The sequence below is a fragment of the Triturus cristatus genome, chromosome 4_1 (genome assembly GCF_964204655.1).
Source record: "Triturus cristatus chromosome 4_1, aTriCri1.1, whole genome shotgun sequence".
Taxonomy (NCBI): domain Eukaryota; kingdom Metazoa; phylum Chordata; class Amphibia; order Caudata; family Salamandridae; genus Triturus; species Triturus cristatus.
Genome location: NC_140585.1, coordinates 1,120,367,650 through 1,120,389,482, shown reverse-complemented (window position 1 = coordinate 1,120,389,482; position 21,833 = coordinate 1,120,367,650). Strand labels below are relative to the sequence as shown.

The window sequence follows — 21,833 nt, the reverse complement described above, 5'->3', positions numbered from 1 at the left end:
TTTAATATAAAATCAGGGCCTTCAGTGATCCTATCACTGAAAATACAAGATTTGAAAAAAATATTAGTCTACCGGTGCTTGTGGAAGACCATTTCTATGGACTGGAATCTAGAGAATACTAAAGTGATCCTGGTATTTTGCTGACCTTTGCTGGGCCATCACACCACTTCAAGGGAAAGGCACACTGGAACGGAGTGGTGGCATCTGAGAGTGGGGAAAAGCTCGGATTTTGATCAATTAAATAGGATTCAGGAATAGTTCCCAAAGCCCACCACCTCTCGCAGGATAGGAGCCATATTCTTTTCTGGGTAACGGTTAAAGAGTAGGACGTCATCTGCATAAGGAGATGCAAGCACTGACCCGGGTTGAAATTGTACGCCGCGGTGCATATGATCCTGATGCAGGTGTCGGGCGAAGGGATCCATTGCTATGATGAATAGTAGGGGGACTAGCAGGCAGCCTTGACACGTGACCCGGGCAATAGGAAATAAGCACGTGACTGAGTTAATTTTAAGGCTTGCTGTTGGGGCAGAATACAAAACATTAATCGGGGAGGAGAATCCCCGTGGAACACCACTTTAAGTAATGTGGCTTGGAGGAACGGCCATTCCAGGGAGGCGAAGGCCTCCAATTCCCTGGAGGGCCACTGCTGCATGAGTTCCTGGAAAGATTCTGTTAAGGACTGAGAACAATGTACTTAGATTTAAGGAGGTGCAGTGGTGCAAGACAAACCCAGATTGTGTAGGGGAAATTATTTGGTCTATTAGTAACACAAGGCGGTTAGATAGTACTTTGATAAGAATCTTATTGTCGAAGTTTAATAGGGGGCAGTAAGATACGCGATGACAAGGGTCTTTACCTGGCTTAAGGAGCAGGGTGATATCCGACTCGTAATGGCGAGGGGAGTACATCACCAGCAACCACAGCACAAGAATGTGTTTAAAACGTTCATAAAAATCTCCCGTAAAGCCATCCAGGCCTGGAGCCTTACTGCCCCGAGGGAATCAATTGCTTGTGTGATATCATTGCATGTGAATGGTTTGTTTAGGAATTGCTGTTGTGCCAGGGTTAGCCAGATCATGGCCACCTCAAGGCAGGCAGGCAAACTGGGCTGATATGTCTCGGGAGAGTCTAGTAGTATAAAGGTGCGTGTAGTATTGGAGGAGCGTGGCACGTATGTCATCATTAGAGGTCACTGAGAACCGGAGTCAGTGTATCGTTTTGTAAAGTAGGAGGTGTCCCAAGGTGAGGTGGGGGGGGGGGGGGGGGGTATGGCACAGCAGCCGAACCAGCGTGCGTCCAGGACGCTAGACCTCTGTACCTGTAGGCTTCGGCATACTTCCAGAGAAACCAGACCTCACAGTCCGCCAAATCTTGGTACTCTGTCAAGAGCATGTTTCGTTTGAGTGTGCAGCAGGGAGAGAGAGGTGGATGGGTTTCGAGGTCAAGCTGGGTGAGGGCGTTTTCCACTCACAAAAGTTCCTTATGGATCTTCCGCAATACCCCAGACTGCTGTGAAACCGTTACCTCTGGTGTAGGCCTTTTGAAAGCCTCCCAGAGTGTGGCCTGAGTGGTTACAGAGCCCTCATTCATTCTAATGTATTCCAAGATCGATTCCTGCAAAGTGGAGCAGAAGAGCGCATCTAGTAGGGCCATTGTGGGAAATCGCCAAGGACTGTCGCGAACACCTCTGAATGGAATTTGGGAAGTGGCTAGGACAGGGGCGTGATCAGAAAGTGTGCGCGTTAGGTGATGGACTGATTGCAGCCATGGGTCCACTACAGTGGAAATAAGCCAATAATCAATGCGGTCCAGGTGGCATGCAGGGCAGAGTAGAGGGTAAGCCAGTGAGGAAACCCCTTTAAGACACCTGGTGTCATGTAGAATAGTATTAGTGCAGATGTCTTGCAGTACGTGGAGGGAATGCGGTTTACAAATTGGAGCGCTAGCTTTCGAGTTACGGGGCGCATTCATTAAGATAGTCCCCCCCCCCCCTTCCCCAATATGAGATGGTCAAAGTCAAATTTGGTGATTTCTGTGCAGTGTCTAGAAAAAATTAGGGGATTCTGTTTGGCACTTAAATATATGCCAAAAGCATCTATCTACCTGCCAGCGTCCTTGTTACCAAAGCGTATTGTCAATGTTCGTCAAGAATCACTGTCGCAGGACAAAAGGGGACATTTTTATGAATCTACATGCATAACCCTCTGGAGTAGGTTTTCTAGCAGGAGAAATATAGGGAGGACCCCCATTGGATGCAAAGGTATGGTATCTGTCCAAAGCAAGGAGGGTCTCCTGCATAAGGCGGTATCTGCGCTGTGACGTGCAGGATATCGCAAAATTCTGCTTGCGCTTGCAAGGGTTGTTGAGACCTCTAATGTTCGAAGATTTCAGTGTAGTATCTATACGTTCTATATAAGGTGAATTAAGGGTGCGTGTGGGTACCATCTATGAGTGCTCAATGAACAGTGAAACCATGTTTGTGTATGTGAACCAACTTTGTTAGACAACCTGGGAAGACAGCAACATTAGACTTAAACAGATCCCCTCCCTCCACCCGCCTCCCACACCAGGCAATGTAAGCGCCAGTAAATCCTCAAACTAAACCATTCAACCAAAGAAACGTCAGCAATTAGAGTGTACTGTGCACCAATGGGGGGTGGATATGCCAACGCGATGTCCCTTGGAAAAAGTGTTGATCAAGAAGTAACAGTGTGAAATGGGTCCGAAGGAATAATCTGAAAGAGACACGTTAGTGATAGATTCCTTACCTTAGAATATTCCCCAGGCATCAGACTGGATCCGGAAAGTTTTCTGCTTAGCAGTACCTCTGCGCGCCGTACACCGGCGTTGTGCGCGCCGGGGTGATGTCACGGCGGTTACTTAGGCGCCACCCATGCACGCTAACGTCAGTTCTTTCTTTTTCCACGCCGAAAGCGCAGATCCGGATTGAGCACGTACCTCAGTCATTTTTTTGACCACTTTTGTTTAGACCTTTTGTCTCCTTCTCTTGTCTCCTGGTGCACGTAGGAATGCCCGACGACTTGCGGGTCGTGCCACCGTAATATGTCGGTGGCAGACCCACATGATGTCGGCCTCGAGACCGACCACGACTCTCGGGACTGCCGTGCCATGGCCCTGAAGGCATTACGGGAGCGGCGCCGGAAGTTGCTGGAGGTCCGGCACTCCTCTCACGGCCGCTCCGGGTCTAGGGGCCGTTTGCGGGACCGCTTGTGGGACTGCGGTTGTCGCTCCTTGGACTCTTAAGTCTTCACCTTCAGATTCCGGTAAGCAACGCCATTAGAAGTCGAAGTGTGTTCGCTATCTGACGTCACTCCCCAGAGGCAGACGTGGGGGACAGAGGCTCCACCCCTGCAGCTCCTCTGCAGCCTGGGAGTCCCGCAGCCTACCCACTATACCTGGGTCCGTCGGCGACTTCCGAACAGCGGCACGAGTCTCGCTGCCTTGGACCGCCTGTTTAGGCCTTTGGCTCCCGCCGGTGCGCCTGCGTGCCCCGCAGTCCCGTGTCTAGATCCTGTTGACCCAGCGGCACCGCTTCCGGCGCCACAAGGTGCAACACCGCTGGCTCCAGCCCAGGCACTGCCCTTGGCTCCGGCCCCAGCGCCGCACCTGCCTCCGCCACAGGCGCCGCACTGGGTGCAGTTTATCCCGCCCATGCCTGCGGACCATTTCGTCCTGAATCTAACCATCTCCTCAACCACACTCCGATAGCAGGCCTCTATAGAGAACCTAATCCGGCAATTGAACATTGGGGAAGACCTTAGGCTGAAGGATGCACACAGCCTTACAGCCTGTGTTAGTGTGGTTTAAATAATGGGCTGGAATATCTTGCACAGCCCACAGAATCCTCAGTACGATGGCTGGCATTCGGTGTCCCCATGGGGTTTCTCCATCTCACCCTTCCAACATGTACATGCTCCCATTGGCACATATCTTAAAGCATAGTTAGTTGCATTTCTAGATATTTTCGGATGACAACCAATTTCATATCTGAATGGACAACATAGCCCAAGATCACAGAATATCAGACCAAATGTTCCATTGGATAAAAAAAAAAACCTTCAGAGTGATTGGACCAAAAGAGGTCCTGGTATTAGAAGGTCCGGCCTGATGAAGTTACGGCTCCTTTGAAGTTCCCAAGAGTCTGGGCTTCCATTTCTTCACTGGCTACAAAGCGAAACATTCTGGCATAATATTTGATGCAGGTTTTCTATTCACTCACCAAGTAATCTAGACTGTTTATCTGAAATTGTGTATGCTCTGGAAGATCCCTAAACTATTGAAAATCAGTCATCGAGTGAAATTAACAAGGGTCTTATTAACAGCATGCCATGATTACTTTAATGTGGTCTAAACAGGCTTCCCGAAAAAATCTTGTAGGCAGTTTATAAAGACTTCAAAATCCAACAAACGCACCATCAAACTGTACACAACAATGTTTGACCTGCTTTGAAAACTACCACAGGATAACTGTAGCCACTAAGATCCAATTTGAAATCCTACACACCATCCGCAAATATTCCTGCAATAGCAATCTGATGTTTCCAGAACCTGATCCCACATTACATATCCTGCAACAAACCTTAAAATGTCAAACATGAAGACAGGATCTCATGCGTTGAGTGCCCCAAACTCTCCTAGCGTGCGTTGTACCGGGGCCTAAGGTAGCAGCTGGTCCATCTCCAGAGTTTGGTAGAGCAGGAAACTTGCTATCATTCTGTGGGGTTTCTATCTCCCCTAATCTGCAGTTCCCTGGTCTCATTTGGAAATGGGGAAGCCACTAGGCTCCATCATTGGAATTCTGTGACTGGCAGCGTGTCTGCCACCGGCCTATTAATGGAGGACTTCAGAAGGTCCACCTTATCTAGGGCAGCCTTGACAATGCTCGTTTTTCCGACGTTGGGCCTGTAGCAGGTTAGGTAGTCTTTCCAATAAAACAAATCATTGATCCCGAAGTGCAGAGAGAAATGTCACTGAACATGAGCGATTGCTTTTTTTCCCCAAAGAAACAAACCCCTAATTTGGGGGGTGAGGTTGTTTCTGAGAGGCGAAAACACTGCGGCCCAGCAATACATTTTCTGTAAAGTGCTGAAGGGTGAAAAAGGCACGCCAGAGCAACATGCTTTTCTTAAGTGGTGGTCTGCCATGGAGTGAGCAGAGGATGAGCCTCCCGTTGGTGTTTTAATGACCCCCATATTTTATTTATGTATGAATTGTTTTTAGAAAAATATTAATCTGGTGAGACAGTTAACTGACCATCTCACAGTAAAGGATATGTTTAAGAAGCAACAGTATTTAAGATTTTTGGTGGTGGAGCTTTCAAGCTAGAAACATTGACCCTGGATCAAGGTGGTAGCACAAAGGCTTGTAGGATCCTTGGAGGGGCTGTCCTTCAGAGTCCATAATTTACAGAAGCAGTGGCATGCTTATTCCTTCCTCACAATTACCGATGCTGACTATTGATAAAAAGGGCAGTGCAATCTGACCTCCCATGTAAATAGGTAAAGTCAACATGTTGTGAAGCTCAGAGCGCTGCCCTCCTTAGTTCTGGTTAGAAACACATGCATTAACACCCTTAAGCCTCTAATGTTAAGTGTCAATTATTCAGAACCTTTGAGAGGATATACTACTGTACCTTAGGAATCCACAGTGAACTGAGGAAACTGTGTGAACTATTTTAGACATCACTGAAATATCCACCGGATTCAGAGACAAGTAGGGACAACTATTCTAGTACCCCATAGAGGAGAAATTGTACAACCCAAGAACCTCCTAGAAATCAATATACAGCGAGGTACATTTAAATACTTGGGTGGCACCATTACCCTGACCCTATAGTATGTCATGAACTTTACATGACTATGAATTAAGCTCTGGATAGATAGTGGCACTTGGGATGCCCTCTGTACTGAAGAGGAGACCATGAAGGTTGTGTTCCAACTTGTATTCAGGTCAAGTATAGAATGCCCATTAATCACCAACGAATATTACATCCAACCATCTCCATCCGTGTTCCATAGTTGTGTGCGGCTCGCACTCACACAAACAAAAGGAGGGAAGGACTAGGGAGGGAGGCTGGCAGATAGGAAACAAACACTGCACTTAAAATAAAATAAGCATATTACACCTCCCAGTCTTGACGATGGGGCCAGTCGCTCATCTAAAAATGATCATTCTCCCCAAATTTTTGTATGTCTTGCAAAACTATCTACTGTAGACCCTGCATACTTTTTTTTTTTTTATGGTAACAAAGTCCATAATGAAGTTGTTTAAATGGAGTGGCAAGACCAGCCGGACAACATGGGTCAAATGAATTCAATGACCTTTTGATAAGAAGCCTTTTATATTGCTGTATTTCGTGTCAAGTGGGCGCTATTTATACGTGTAACACTAGTGATATATATGCTTTAGAACTGTCACTTCTCTCCTTTTGGGAAACAAAATTTGGCTAAAAAAAAAAATCGGATCCTTTAATCACATACAATTACCCGTATTGGGTGGAGCAGTAATTCTGGGATGCAAACGTATCCTCAGACTACAAGTATTTCAGTGTTGAATGTGGAAATACTGTGGAAATTAGGATTGCTGTATTGATTTTGGTGGGTAATTGTCAAATTGGGAATTCCAAAGGTCCTGTCCGGGCCTAAGAGGAAATTTCCTTGATAATGTCCAGATCGCCTACATGCGGTGCTTACAGAACCTATGTTCTTTTTAGGTCTCGCCTAGGCAGTGCTTGCCCTGTCTCTGAGATATGCTGTATTCAGGATTTGGGCATGAAACTCCATCCACTTTCCACCCATCTTTTTATTTGGCTCCTGTCACTGCCCTTTGTGTAATTGGTGGCTTTTCATTGGCCAATAGGCTTGGTAGTCCCTCCTTAGTACCTTCTATTCTCTTCTTGTAACCTCCCATAAGGATACCCCCTGTTACATGTGTTGTTACTCAGTGTTTTATTTACACACACTGAGCACTTTTTTCTTCAGAGACTTTCCCCTATAGCATGCACGACATGCTGTCCTGCAACTGCTTTTTGTTTATTGCTTTAACAATGGCAGCTGGGCCATTAACACTGCTCAAGCTATAATATTTTTGGGAAAGCAGCGCCGCGCTTTATTTTGTCTTTTTTTAAATTTGCACTTTGTTCTATTATCTAACAGCGTGGAAGCTTCATGTTCAAAAATTGCGGCACCGCATTTCTTTTATGTGCGGCTCGTCCACTGGGTAACACACAAACAATGGCAGCTGCGCAGTCTCCTAGGTCACAGCTCCGCCCCGCCCGTAGGCGCAGCGCCTTAGGTTCCAGCACGGCACTCTTTCCTATCATTAACACGGGCTCCAGGAAAGCAAGAGATTGTAATTGAAGCCTGCACTGCATGCTTCATGTTCTAGAATGCTGCTCATGCTATAATATATTCGAAAAGCAGCGCCACACTCTGCACTTTATTTATTTTGTGTGTTGTTTGTGCTTTCAAGAATGGCAGCCGCACATTTCTTTTGTTGTGCGCATCTCGCCTACTGGCAACACACACTAACTATGAAAAAGCCTTCTGGTTGGTCATTGTTTCTGAGCTTTGTATTTGCTACTTTTATTGCGGTGCCTCCATATAAACATGTACTTTGGCACTGGCATGCTACCAAAATGGCGTGTTTCTTTAGTAGCGATGTCTCCCATTTTGTGATTGAGTATTTGAAAGGGGTTAGGTGGCAGACTTCTCAGAAGTAAAAATCAACCCTCCCTACTTACTGAGCCTAACTTTACACTTCACACACTCTGTGGCTGCCTTCCTCTCCCCCTCTCCACTCTGTTTTAGATCAGTACCTTGGAGGTCAATGTACACCCCGGGGGGGGGGGGGGGGGGGGGGGGTTGTTGGGTTGGCAAGGTGACCTTTCCTCTGCACGTGCCTTCTTCTCGCAATAAACTCCATGGCCATTCAAGTGTGAAACCAAATTGTGTCTCTTTAGGTTTTCAAAAGCAGCTGTGCTGGTCAGATCCTCCCTACCATTTGGAATTTACCACTGTGTTCCAATATCCAATTCATAAGGAGGGTGCTTGAGTGTTTTGACTGGGTGGGCCATACCCTCAATGGATGACGGGGGTAATTGTGAGGGCAATGAGGAGTGCTGAGTGTCGCCAGCACAGGGTGGCCGTCGCCAGAGCAATTCTTGCTGGCCAACACTCTGCTCAGTAAAGTGACTCTGGGCCTGAGCACGCACAGTGCCTGGGTCCTGCTGATTTCTGCGGGCGGGAATGTTTGGCCTGAGACAGCCGGCCAAACATTCATGTGCATTTACCAAGTGTGCCATCCCTCCCCCTGCTCTGAGAGCAGAGCAGCCCGCCCCACAAAGCTGCCGCAGCAGGAACAAATACAGTTATAATAACGTTGAGTTATCATTTTATTTTTCCTTTATTTCACTTTTGAAAAGCAATGGGGCAATGCTCCACTGCCTTAGCGGAGGAGCTACCACTCTTCCCGGTACGTCACACCCCTTTGTGACGTGCCATTGATGCGAATGGAGCGTCAAGCTTAGTACTTTAACACGTTTAGTGGCGCTGGAACAATCTTCAGAGTGGGGGGAACTTCCATCAATGTTACAAACACCCCGGTCATAGTGATTGTGAATAATCTAAGCCTCACACAAAGAACAAGGTAGCAAATGAGCCACGATCTTTGCACAGAATGGTATGGGTGTGATATGTAGCCAGTGGGGCATTTTGGAGTGCACTTCACAAATATATATTAATAAAGCATGGTGTGCTAGTGCAGTGTCATTTACAAATAGAAATGTTTTCATTGAAATGGCCACTAGATTTGCACACACATACGATTTTACTGATAAAACGACTATATGTGAAAATTGATTTTCAGCAATTATCATTTGGATATAAAACCCACAACCTTTCCTTCCACACTTCCTGTACTGCAGCAAGATTGCAACTCAGTTTTTAGTCGGAGAATGAAAATGTAAATACCTATCTCCATGTTAGATGAATAAGCAGCAGCTTGACATTTGACTGCTGCTTTTGAAATGTGGCAAGATTAAGACGAAATTTAAAGGCAGTTTTATTGCTCGTTCACCGTCTGAACTCCAGCATGATTATTTCTGGAGGTGCTGCTGCAGGTCAAGCACCCCTAATTCCAGCTCTTATGAACATGTTGCATTACGAGGCTGCTAGCAGTCCCAGTACTGAGCGAGTGCCTTAACTGAACAAAACGAGGTGGAAGACCATTCTCCCAGACATTTATTAAACACTGATGGTCAGCCCATACAACCTGATTATCACAGGATACCTACTGTCTCAAATTGTAGAATTCTGAAAGATTCAGAAGTAGAGGTTCTTTAGTTCCGGAATGTCTGGTTTGGCCTTTTGAATTATTTAGTTGCAGTTTACAATTCAAAAAGTTATGCTCATAACCCACCATTTGGAGTACTCCACTCTGCATCCTCAGTGACGTCAGCTGGATAGCTCTTGAGTTTAACATTGTCAACTAAATACAAGGGGGTCTGGAGATGACTAGTTTTCATCCAGACAAGACCTAATCAACCTTGTGTATGGAGTATATGGAGTACACTAAATTGCATAGTAATGATACCTAGTATTTACAGCGCTTAGAAACTGAAGGTATTATTATTATTATTTTATTTAAGGATTTGTAAAGCGCCTGGTGACCCGAAGGCATCCCCGCGCTGTAAGAGCGGAGTTAGTCGGGAGGGGAGGGGGAACTTACTTTGGGAAGAGCAGAGTTTTAAGATGTTTGCGGAAACGCAGGTGGCAGGGTTCCAGACGCAGACTGCGGGGAAGAGAGTTCCAGCGATTGGAGGCCTTGACGGAGAAGCAACGGCCTCCGGAGAGCGCCCTCCTAAACCTGGGAACAGTCACCAGTCCTTCATTGTCCAAGCGCAAGGATCTCGGAGCTTTGTAAGAGGTTATCATGTCTCCCAGGATCAGTGGACCTTGTCCGTAGAGGAGCTTGTGTGTAATGCACATTGCCTTAAATTCGATCCTTTCTCGGACTGGTAGCCAGTGCAGAGCCTTAAGCGCAGGTCTGGCAGAGGTTCTGGAGGGGAGACCCATCAGCATCCGGGCTGCTGCGTTTTGGGTTCGTTGAAGCTTGCCCAGAGTAGCTTCTGGGGCTCCTAAATAGACAGCATTGCTGAAGTCCAGACGTGCCAGGACCAGTCCTTGAACCAGGAGTTTCCTGGATTGGGGGGGAAGCAGGGGAAGGATCTTGCGGACTGACCTCCAGTCCAAAGCAGGTTCCCGCTGTTTTAGTCGCCTGGGTCTTCATGGAAAGGTCTGTTTCGAGCCAGACCCCAAGACTCTTGATTTCTTTCTTTGGGGCCGGTACCTCACCCATAACATCGGGCCAGACGGAAGGTGGTATTGCTGACCACTTCTTCCCCATCAGCATAACTTCCGTTTTGGACCCATTAAGTTTGAGTGAGGACTTGCACATCCAGGGATGAATTTTCTTGAGGCAGTGCAGAAGGTTATCTGGGTATTGCTCAAGATGGGAGAGCGAGACTACCAATTGCGTGTCGTCCGCATAGCTCACAATCTTGATGCCGAAGGGGGTGACAACCTCCTCCAAAGGGGCCATATATGCATTAAAAAGAGTGGGACTAAGTGAGGAACCCTGGGGGACCCCACTTGTCAAAGGAAAAGAGTCTGAGCGGGATTTATCATCCCAGACCTGGAATGAGCGGTCCGAGAGGAAAGACTATCCAGGCCAGCGCGGTGTGGTGTGAATTGCTATACAAACATTGAGGCAGTTCTAATTTCACGGCTCCGCACTCATGCTATGAAATCTGCGAATGCTTAACCATTTCAGGCAAGATTCACAAGGCTATTTGCGCATCTAAGTCAAAAACGTATGCACAAATATCATTTACAAGGGCAACATCTCCTTATTAATTTAAAGTACCAGAATTGTTGTAATTTTACCCCTATAAATAAGATTTTCTCACATGGAAATTTCACTCAATCTTGCAAAACCCCCTTCTGAGCAAATGTCTTGAATGGAGTAAGTTCGTGGACTTTCAGAAGTGGTTCCATTCACAAGTTAGTCTGCAGTCACAAAATTTTGAAGGGAATTTACTGCATGGAAAATCTACAAAACTTTAAAATCAGATTTCCAATTCTGAATGCAGTTGCGTACACAAGTACATTACAGGGTGTTCATATATGCCATGCTCATGTGAGTGCTCTTGGGAATCTACAAAAGATTCATGGAAATACTCCTGAAATTCCTTGTGAATTCTACGAATCGAGCAAATTCAGTCCTAGGGGCAGGATATTCCTGCACGCATAACATTTTCGACTTTCGGTCCAAGGGCTTGTAAATTAAGCCCTTTGTTTCCTCTCACCAAGTAGAATTCTATCCTTCCAGAGGCCATTTAAAAACCACGTGTTCTTCCAATAAATTCTCATCAGCGGTGTCAACTAACAGTTACACGATTGCTTCAAAAGTCAATAAATAGGGAGCATGGCTAGCTGCCGAAGAACATGGCTGCTGCCTAGAGGTGCTCCGTGATCCAACAATCATCCCGACCTATCCGTCTACTAATCTGTGCCCCCCCCCCCACCACACACACACACACACACGTATCGGGGAATGGGAAACCAGCACTGTGCGCAGTTGGGGTGGCGGGTAGTTCTAAATCTGTCAGGCGGGGGGGTGGGAAGAGTGGTAAAGTTTTATATGGTTTTTATGTTATTTGTTCCACATGCTTTAAACTATTCACAACGTCCGATACAGGCTTCCACGCAACGCCACCATTACATACTTTTAGTTGGTTTCCCTCCACTCAGCAGATCAATGAGACAAGCAACGATATCACTTAAAGCTGGGGATAAAGCACCAATGACACATGTAGTAGCCGGCCAGCCTTTTTCAATACTCTCATGGAATGTCAGTGGTCTCGGTGATAAAATTGAGAGGTCTTCTGGTTCTACAGTACCTTAGGCGGCTAGCGCCAGCGGTAGCCCTTATCCAAGAATCCCATTTGGTGGGAACAGCATGTAAGGCCCTCGATAGATGGGGATTCCGAATGGTGGCACACTGAGTTCGCCTCTGGTTCAAGAGGAGTGGGCATCCTAATGTTAGAACAATTCCCACTGATTGTTAATAAGACGTGGACGGATGATCAGGGCCACTTCGCACCCATCTCAAGCCAATGGGAGGGGCGACTATATAACATAGTATCTGTATATATCCCACCGTCACTGCACTTTGCGCTTCCTCCTCTTAGCTCCTTCATATTGACACTTCCACAGGGTGAACTCCTCATTGGTGGTGACTTCAACACAACAGTCAATGACTCTCACGACCGACAGCTCCCCCCACGGTTTGCAGACTTTTTAGATGCGCTGGGCTTCATAGACATCTGGCGCTCCCGGTTTCCACAAAAACTACAATACACCTTCCATTCTGGGGCACATAATAGCCGATCAAGGATAGATTACATACTTACGCTGGCAGATAGTTTGAAGACGCTGGAGGAAGTAACACACTTACCTAGAGGCATCTCAGATCACTCCCCTGTTCTCGTCAGATACGTATCGCATGTTCCAGGTCGGCGACAGATATTGCCAGTTTATTCAGGCTTTATTAAAAACCCTGAAATCTGGAAAGGTCTAGCAAAAAAAAAAAAACAGTCCTTTACTGAAAATGAATAGTCAGTGACCTCCCCTATAATTCTTTGGGAAGCGTTCAAGACAGTGTTGCGAGGACAGGCAATATCATCTATAGTGGGTCACAAAAGAGAACAACCGCAGCAAGTGAAAACGCTGGAGCAGGAGGAGGGGCAGACAGAAGCCATACATTCCCAAGATCCCACTGATACTAATGCACACAAGCTAACCTTGAAAAAACAGGAGTATAGAGCGTATATGTGGGAACCAGCAAAGGTCAAACTTAGTCACTCAGCATAAGATCTAGGAGGTCAGGGATAAGGCAGGCAAGTTGTAGGCCTGGCTGGATAAGCGAGAGCGAGCAAGTCGCTGGGTGCCACAGATACAGCTAGATAATGCGGATACTAGAACGGACCCGCAGCAAATAGTAGACACACTGGCACTTCACTATGAGATGTATATACTCCAACAGCCACAACCACTCTAGACGGCGCACTGTCCTTCCTCAAAGACATCGGTATGCCAACGCTTGTACCAAAAGAGGTTCAGCTGCTTGAGGCAGATCCAACACCCAAAGAACTTGAATCCGCCATAGGTTCCATACAAGCAGGGAAAGCTGTCGGACCTAATGGTATACCATTGAACTATATAAAAGAGCGGCAACTACGCTTGCACCACATCTGCTAAATATGTATGAGGCCAGTCTGAATACTGGAGAACTTCCCAGAGATCAGCGACTTTCAACAATAGTTGCTAATCTTAAACCCGGGAAGCCGGCGCAGGACTGCACGTCCTACTAACCAATCTCCCTGTTGAATGCAGAAGCCAAGATATTGTCCAAAACATTGGCTACCAGACTGCAACCTCCTCTCACGAAATTAGTGCATCTGGACCAATCCGGCTTTATGCCGGGTAGAAACAGGGCATTAAACCTGAACCAGCTGCATAGTGTGGCACGTATACCTGCCATCCAAGAAGACGCTGTCATCCTATCCTTAGACGCCCGTATGGCCTTTGACATGGTAGAATGGCCTTTCCTCTTTGCGGTCCTAAAACACATGGGGTTTAGTCCCAAGCTCTGCGCCTGGGTCCAGCTGTTCTACACAAAACCCTTGGCCCAAGTAGTAGCAAACGGCCGCATCTCTGCAGACTTCCCCATGGGACACGACAGGGCTGTCCCCTGTCACTGCTCCGGTTTGCCCTGGTGTTGGAGGCACTGGCAGCCTGGATAAGGAGAGACCTGGTGATTTGTGGGCTCCACGGGACGGAGGGTTGGGAAGACCGCATCTTTCTATATGCGGACGATGTTCTATCATATATGGCTTCTCCTGGACACTCGATCAGTAGGCTCATGGACATCTGCGAGTTATACAGTAGGTTCTCCGAATACGCTATTAACTGGTCTAAATCTAATCTGTATGTCTTGAGCGTCGTCCCCCCACCCCACCCCCATTGCGACTGCCAGTGGGCTGCGCAGTACAGATAGAGGGAGGCTTTAAATACCTCAGAATTTACATCACGCCGCAGCCAGAGTACTTCATGGACAAAAACCTCCTGGAACCCCTGAAACTGCTTCGCCGTGATACCAAACATTGGCAATCCCTACCATTAGCGCTGCTGGGTAGAGCAGCACTTTTCATGATAATTGTGCTACCTAGGTGTCTTTACGCCCTACAAAACACCCCGTTTTTAGTGCCCCTTACATACTTCAAAGCAATTGAAGCGGAGGTTAGCAACCTCTTCTGGGAAGGCCAGCCAGCCCTTATAGCCATGCATAAATTAGTTAAAGGGTGGTATGACGGTGGAATCGCCCTCCTAAATATACAAATATATTACTGGACCTCACAACTGATTGAGCACAATCAGTGTCTCTATGCCCCCCCAGTAAGACCCAGCATTTTGCATGAACAGACATGTCTTAGGAGAGGGAGGGGTCATGAGGGCACTTTACAACAAATCAGCGCACCCTTATGGGACCAACTGTGCATACGGTACGTTTATGGTATGTAGCGCTTAAGAAGCTCAGATGGGACGTATAATAGCTCAATTGACTCCGCTCTGGGAGACCCAGAAGCTAGGTAGACTAAGAAGCAGTAAAGGCTTTCAACAATGCGACTTAATCGGTATCTCGAGAGTCGGGGATCTGTGGAGCAAAGGAGAGGTCCTCACTTTCAACCAACTCCAGAAGAATCATGAAATGGCGCCTACAGAATTATTCCGCTACACCGCGATCAAGCATGCACTCACAACGGCCATACCATGGGGCACTGTGCTGCCAGATGCCTCTCCATTGGAAGATAGGCTTTTGACAGACTATCTAGATAAGAAAGCTATTTCCCTAACTTACCGCAAGATCATCAACAACCAACCAGACCCCGTGCACATGTTAAAGAACAAGCATTTGCAATGCAATAGGTCTTGCATTTGTTGGAGCTATTGACATTGTAAATGCCAATGTTTGTTAGTTATGTTTTTTAAGTGGAGTGATAATTTAAATAAACAAGGAACATATTAACCTGTAATAATGTGCTAGAATCCGTTGGAGGAATATGGTTAATGACCAGTGTGCACACTGAGAGGCATGCGAGTCCAGGACAGTGTCTCCTATGAATGAGCAGTGTCAACCCTGAGTAACAGTCTTTTAATCATGCAGTTTTGCCATCTGCTCTAGTCCTGTTATCATCAGCGCTATTCTTATTGTTATCGGCACTAGTCTCATTGTTGTCATGAGCGCTATTCTCACTGTTCTCGTTGGCACTAGTCCCACTGTTATCATCAGAGCTATAGACCTTGTTATCAGTGCTATTCTCATTGTTGTCATGAGCACTAGTCCCATTATCATCAGAGATATTACTCCTGAGGCTTGAGCCGGGAGCAGAGGAAAGCTATCGCTCTACAGGTATTCGAGAGCTCTTCGCTCTGAAGTTGTTGTGAATCGCTGCTTTTATTTTTTTAACATTGCCATTTTTGCACATAGTTTATCCTTGCACATTATTTTACAATAACTGCCTGATTGCTAGTTCTCCCTCCTCACCTGGCGCTGGTCCGGACCCGAGCAGGCGTTTCCTGTGGAGCAGGCTCTCTCGAGCGGCGGCAGCCATATTTGAGGGGTGGACAGGTTGGCAGTCTAGTTGGGCGGAAGTCTGCCTACTTTAGGAGCGCTGGCGCGACCGCGAGCGTCTATTACTCCTGAGGCTTGAGCCGGGAGCAGAGGAAAGCTATCACGCTACAGGTATTCGAGCGCTCTTCGCTCTGAAGTTGCTGTGAATCGCTGCGGATTTTATTTTTTTAACATTGCCATTTTTGCACATAGTTTATCCTTTCACATTATTTTACAATAACTGCCTGATTGCTAGTTCTCCCTCCTCACCTGGCGCTGGTCCAGACCCGAGCAGCTGTTTCCTGTGGAGCAAGGTCTCTCGAGCGCGGCAGCCATCTTTGAGGGGTGGACAGGTTGGCAGTCTAGTTGGGCGGAAGCCTGCCTACTTTAGGAGCGCTGGCACGCCTAAGGCACACCCGGGTCGCGCTCAGCGCCCAAACCCCTGGCCAGGTGATACCAGGTACTCTTAGCAAACACCATTACACCAGAGAAGCGTTAATGGAGCTAAATGGCTGGGGAAGGCATGCAGCCTGTGACCGTTTTTTGGCCGAGGCGAGAAATGGTTTTCCGCTAGGATCCTGCCCCATCTGTAGAACGCCGCTTCCCAAATTGTTATCCGAACCCATCAGATCGTTGAAGGATGTTGGGCATTTAGCCAGAGGTTCTGTTGAGAAGTTTAGTTGCAGTCTTATCCATGCTAGATCATTGGTGAAACATAGCACTGAATGCGCCAATTTATTGATTGACCAAGGCATTCAGATTGCTTTTATTACAGAAATCTGGACGGACGAGGCATCCGGGCCTGATCTAGTTAAAGCTTACCCCCCCCCCCCCTGGTTTCCATTGTGAGGTGCTCAACAGGCCGGACAAGAAGGGAGGTGGTCTAGCTATCATCTATCACAGTTCGATTCAGGGAATATGTAAAGCGGTCAATCAGACCGCATGTGAGGCACTCGCATTTAATCTGAGGCTTACAGACCACTTTGCGTTTAAGGGCATCTTAATATATAGACCTCCCGGCGCTAGACCCTCTTTTTTCCCTGCGTTGGGAATCCTCCTGGAGGATGCCTTGCTGGGCAATTTGTATACTATACTTGGCGATTTTAATTTTCACCTGGAACGTGTAGACGACCCGTAAACGGCCCGCCTACTAGATCTAATGGAAGCCGCAGAGCTCTCCCAGCAAGTAACAGGTTCCTCGCACCTATTGGGGCATACCTTGGACGGGGTTTTTTCAAACCTTCCTGAGCTATCCTTTACGGGCCTTTTGCCTTTGGCTTGGTCAGAAGATGCTGGGGTTTTGTTCAACCTTGCTGTCAAATCCCACAAGCCCAAAGGGAGGGACCCACGTGAGCAGATGGAAATCAGAGCGTGGAATAGGGTGGAAGCGGAGACACTGTCTATGGTATTAACAGCTTCTATCATGCCCATTTCTGGTGGTATGGAGGAGGCTGCCTCCTCGTATACTAGATGGCTTACGCAGGCATGTAAAGACCTTGCACCTCCTAAATTGCTCGTACCTAGAAGAATTGTACCTTCAGCCCCTTGGTACTCGAAGGAACTAATATTGCAAAAATGCATATGCAAAAGACTGGAACGGAACTGGAGGAAGGGCTATTTTGACAAGGAAAAGGCGATATATCAAGCTAGCATGGTCAGGTATAAACTAATGTTGCTTTTGGCTAAACAGAAGTTTTATGCAGCTCAAATTGAGGCGGCAAAAAATTCGGCCAAAGAGCTTTCTTACACAATTACCAATTTGTCCTCTGTCAGATCAGCCCCCGTCCAGTCTAGCACAGAGCTCTGTGAACAGAATGCTTTATTTTTTCAAACTAAAGTTAATAATATCTTCACTAGCCTTTGTGATTCGATAAGGACGGGACGGGAGACTGAGTCGGAAGGGGGAGACCGGGTCATGCCGGCTGGAACCCTGGAGTCTTTTAGGTCTTTAACCCTGCAGGACACATCGGAATTACTAGCCAACGCTAAATCCTGCTCCCCCCTGGATCCCTGTCCTTTGAAAATCATTAAATTGGCCCCAGTCCCAATTGCCTGCTATCTCACCCCCATTTTTAATAAGATGTTTGAAGGAGGTCAATTCCCAAAGATATCGAAGGAGGCCTCCATCCTACCGTTACTAAAAAAAAACCTAGTCTGGACCCTTTGGATCCGAACAATTTCCGGCCCATTTCCCGCCTGCCTCTCCCAGCTAAGCTGGTTGAAAAGGCAATGAATAAACAACTCAGTGCCTTCCTGAAGAATTCCCTCTTGCTTGACTCATCTCAGTACGGCTTCAGGGAAGGACATAGCACTGAATCTGCCCTGATCAATGCCACGGAGGAAATTAGGTCGGCAGTGGATCAGGGAGGCAGAGCTGCTCTGATCCTTTTGGACCCATCGGCCGCGTTCGATACGGTCCATCATGGGCTGCTGATGGATCATTTAAGGAAAGGTGGGATTCGGCGGAAGGCATGGGATCTGCTCAACTCTTTTCTCTCTGACCGTAGCCAAATAGTTGCTCTGGGTCATTTTTCCTCTCAACCCTTCTCCCTACCCTGTGGGGTTCCGCAGAGGTCTTCATTAAGTCCCACCCTTTTTAACGTTTGTTATTTCCCTTGCTCCTATTATCAGACGCTATGGGTTCAGCGTCACATCGTACGTGGATGACACACAAATCGTAGTGTCCCTACTTCCAGGTCTGGAGAAGGGGTTGGATCTCAATTTTCAGTCTTGTATGATGGAACTGGGGCACTGGATGGCCAGTAATTGTCTCAGGGTGAACTCGAATAAAACCGAGGTCATGCTGTTTGGCAAAAACCCCAATTTCTGGACGCCCTCATGGTGGCTAGAGGCCTTGGGGGCTCTCCCCATCCCGGTTGAGAAGGTAAAAAATCTCGGGATTGTGGTGAATGTCAAACTTTTCATGGCCGCCCAGGTTAAAGCGGTAGCCTCCAAAACAGGGTACGTGCTGAGAATTCTGAAAAAAATCTTGATTCTGCTCCCACTTGAATGCCGTAAAACGGTGGTTACTGCCCTGGTATTATCCAGATTGGATTACTGCAACAGTCTGTACCTTAATCTACAGCAAAATCTGTTGCATAGACTGCAGCTGCTGCAAAATGCTGCTGCTAGACTTTTGAAAGGCACCCCCAAATTTGCTCCTATTTCGAAGGCTATTCAAGATCTGCACTTTCTTCCAGTTAAAAATAGGGTCCGGTTTAAAGCACTGTGCCTGGTTTTTAAAGCCTTGCATGAGGAAGGCTCAGTTTTTAATAAAACAATTTAAATGGTATTCCCCTCCGCGTCGGCTTCGATCATCTGATGCTAAACTGATCACTGTCCCCTGGATAAAAAAAGGCCCGCTGGGGCGGGTGCAGCTTTTCCTTTGGTGCTGCCAAACTATGGAATAAGCTGCCTCTCCACCTGCGACGTATTGATAACCTGTTGTGCTTTAGAAAGTCGCTGAAGACCTGGCTGTTCGTGAACTAATTTCCTCTGCCTGACCGGTCATGGGAGGAGTGGATAAGCGCCAGGACACCTTCTTGGTAATCGCGCGCTCTATAAATTGCCATAGCGTTATCATCGCCACTAGTCCCGTTATCCGGGCTTTTCTCATTGTTGTCATGAGCACTAGTCCTATTGGTATCATCAGCTCTATTCTCATTGTTGGCATCAGCGCTAGTCCCATGGTTATCCGTGCTATTCTCATTGTTGTCATGGGCACTAGTCCCATTGTTATCATCATTGCTATTCTCATTGTTGGCATCGGCACTTGTCCCATTGTTATCATCAGTGCTATTCTCATTCTTCGTATCGGCACTAGTCCCATTGTTATCATCAGTGTTATCCTCATTGTTGTCATGGGCACTAGTCCCACTGGTATCAACTCTATTCTCATTGTTGTCATGGGCACTAGTCCCATTGTTATCAGTGCTGTTGGGTGACAGAAAGAGAAAGGACTCTGTCCAAGATCACACGCTTTCAATCAATTGAGGAAGTAGAAGTTAGCGCCGAAGTCTCCTTGTTTTAAAGTTAATCAGCTAAAGTTAATTAGCTACGTGCGCCTCTTTGCTACATTAGGGAGAAGAAAGTATAGAGCTGTAATGTGAACTGGGTGTTCTCCAGCTTCCACCTCCTGCATTATCAGGGGGGGCGTGGGGCTTTCCAAGGAGACGTGAGCGCCCTCTGTGAAGCACCAGAACAAATACTGCTTTGTGTAATGTTTTCACTGTCTGCCTTGTAGCTTAGTGACACTATCAGCTATCCTCACTTGTGCAGAGCTGGCAACTTGCCCCATGACGTAAGCGGTAGCCTGTAACCACGTAATTATTAGCCACGCATTTTTTTCTAATTGAGCAACAAAGTGTATTGGAGCCGCAAAGCCACAAGTAAAGCGATCGCGAAACTGAAAGCCATCGCTTTTGGAAACCGAGAAAGCCGCAAGTGGTGTGCGCGCGCCACAGCGAGCCATATGGTTTCAATTATCGCGCCCGTGTCTGGGCACGATAATTGAAACCATATGGCAGCAATGCGCGTATTAGACACCAATAGGCCATGCGCGGAGCAATGCACCCGCTTTTGGCCTATTGCCTGCTATCTTAAAAACAAACACGCAGGCAAAAGCCAATAGCACGACACGAAACTAAAAACACGCACAAGCATGTACAATTCCAGGGTCCGTTTCGGAACCCCGTACAAAAGGACTCTCACTGCGCGAGCAGTGCTACGCACTGCATCGCTAGGCACGAGACCTAAAAATGGTAGACCGAGTAAGGAGAACTAGATGAGATGGACTGGCAGGAGGCGCTGGCGTCTCCACCGGAGGTGGCGATACCTTCCAAACTGAGGCTAGTACAGCTAAAAGTACTCCATCGAATATACTACAAGAGGGTAACCCTGCACAAAATAGGGAGGGCGGAAGACCCAATTTGCTTGAGCTGATGCGGGGCAATTGGTACATTTTATCATACATGGTGAGTATGCCCGGAGATAGAGACCTATTGGGGAACAATTATGCACACAATTGCACAGGTTAGCGGAGTCTGTGGCACCTGAACCCAAAGGATACCTCCTCAATATTTGGGAACTTACAGACCTTAACCAGACAGATGGGCGACGCTAGGTATGATGCTGGCCAAACGCAACATTGCTAAACACTGGGGGGCGCAGGATACACCTACGTGTTGTGACTGTTGTAGAGATATGGATGGGGCAATGGTGGTAGAGAAGGCAGTCTATGTACATAGAGGGTGCCCCAAGAAGTGAAAATGGGGAACATATGTGCACCACCTCCTATGGAATCCGTGTCAGATGTAAGTGAATAAAGGAAGCAAATCTGTTATTTACTGATAACAAGGTATAACGGACAATTGTATAGTCCTCCAGATGGAGCGACTTGTGATGTGAAGCATGTACACTTCAATGTTATTTTACGTTTGAACTCTGTAAGTAAACTAAATGCACAATAAGAATTTTCAACAAAAAAAGTCAATAAATACAAGGGAAAAAAGGCTGCCCGACTTCTGTTTCTTTACTTTTGTTACAATCGCAGCACCCGCGCCTTAGCTTTAAACATTCTTAAGCTGAAGCGCAGGTGCCGCGATTACTACAGAAGCAAAGAAAAAGAAAAAATGCGTATCCCCATGCCTTTTTTTCTGTTTCTTTATTTTAAAAGCAATTGTGGCACCCGCGATTTAGCTTAAGATGTTTAAAGCTAAAGTGTGGGTGCCGCCATTGTAAAATAGATACATTTAAAAAAATGCAGCCGCACGCCTTTTTATTTCTATTTCTTTACTTTTGTTACAATCCCACCACCGCGATTTAACTTTAAACATTATAAGCTAAAGCGCGTGTGCAGTGATTGCTTCAAAAGTAAATAAGTAGAAAATAAAATAAAAAAATAAATAAATGAATAAGTAGACAAAAACAATTCGTAATGCAATAGCTCTCGCATTACAGAAAGTTTGAGCTATTGGTATTACATTATTGGCAATGCCAATAGCATAAACTTTCAGTATTGCGAGACCTATTGAATTGCGAATGCTTGTTACTTTTCTCACTTGTGATGCACAATATTA

At 46.8% G+C, this 21,833-nt stretch overlaps 1 protein-coding gene across 4 annotated transcripts in view; it reads left to right on the top strand.

Annotated features, from left to right (window-relative positions):
* Positions 1 to 21,833, top strand: part of TSPAN12 (tetraspanin 12) — a 326,891-nt gene that overhangs the window by 288,018 nt on the left and 17,040 nt on the right. The gene's annotated exons all lie outside the window — the stretch shown is intronic.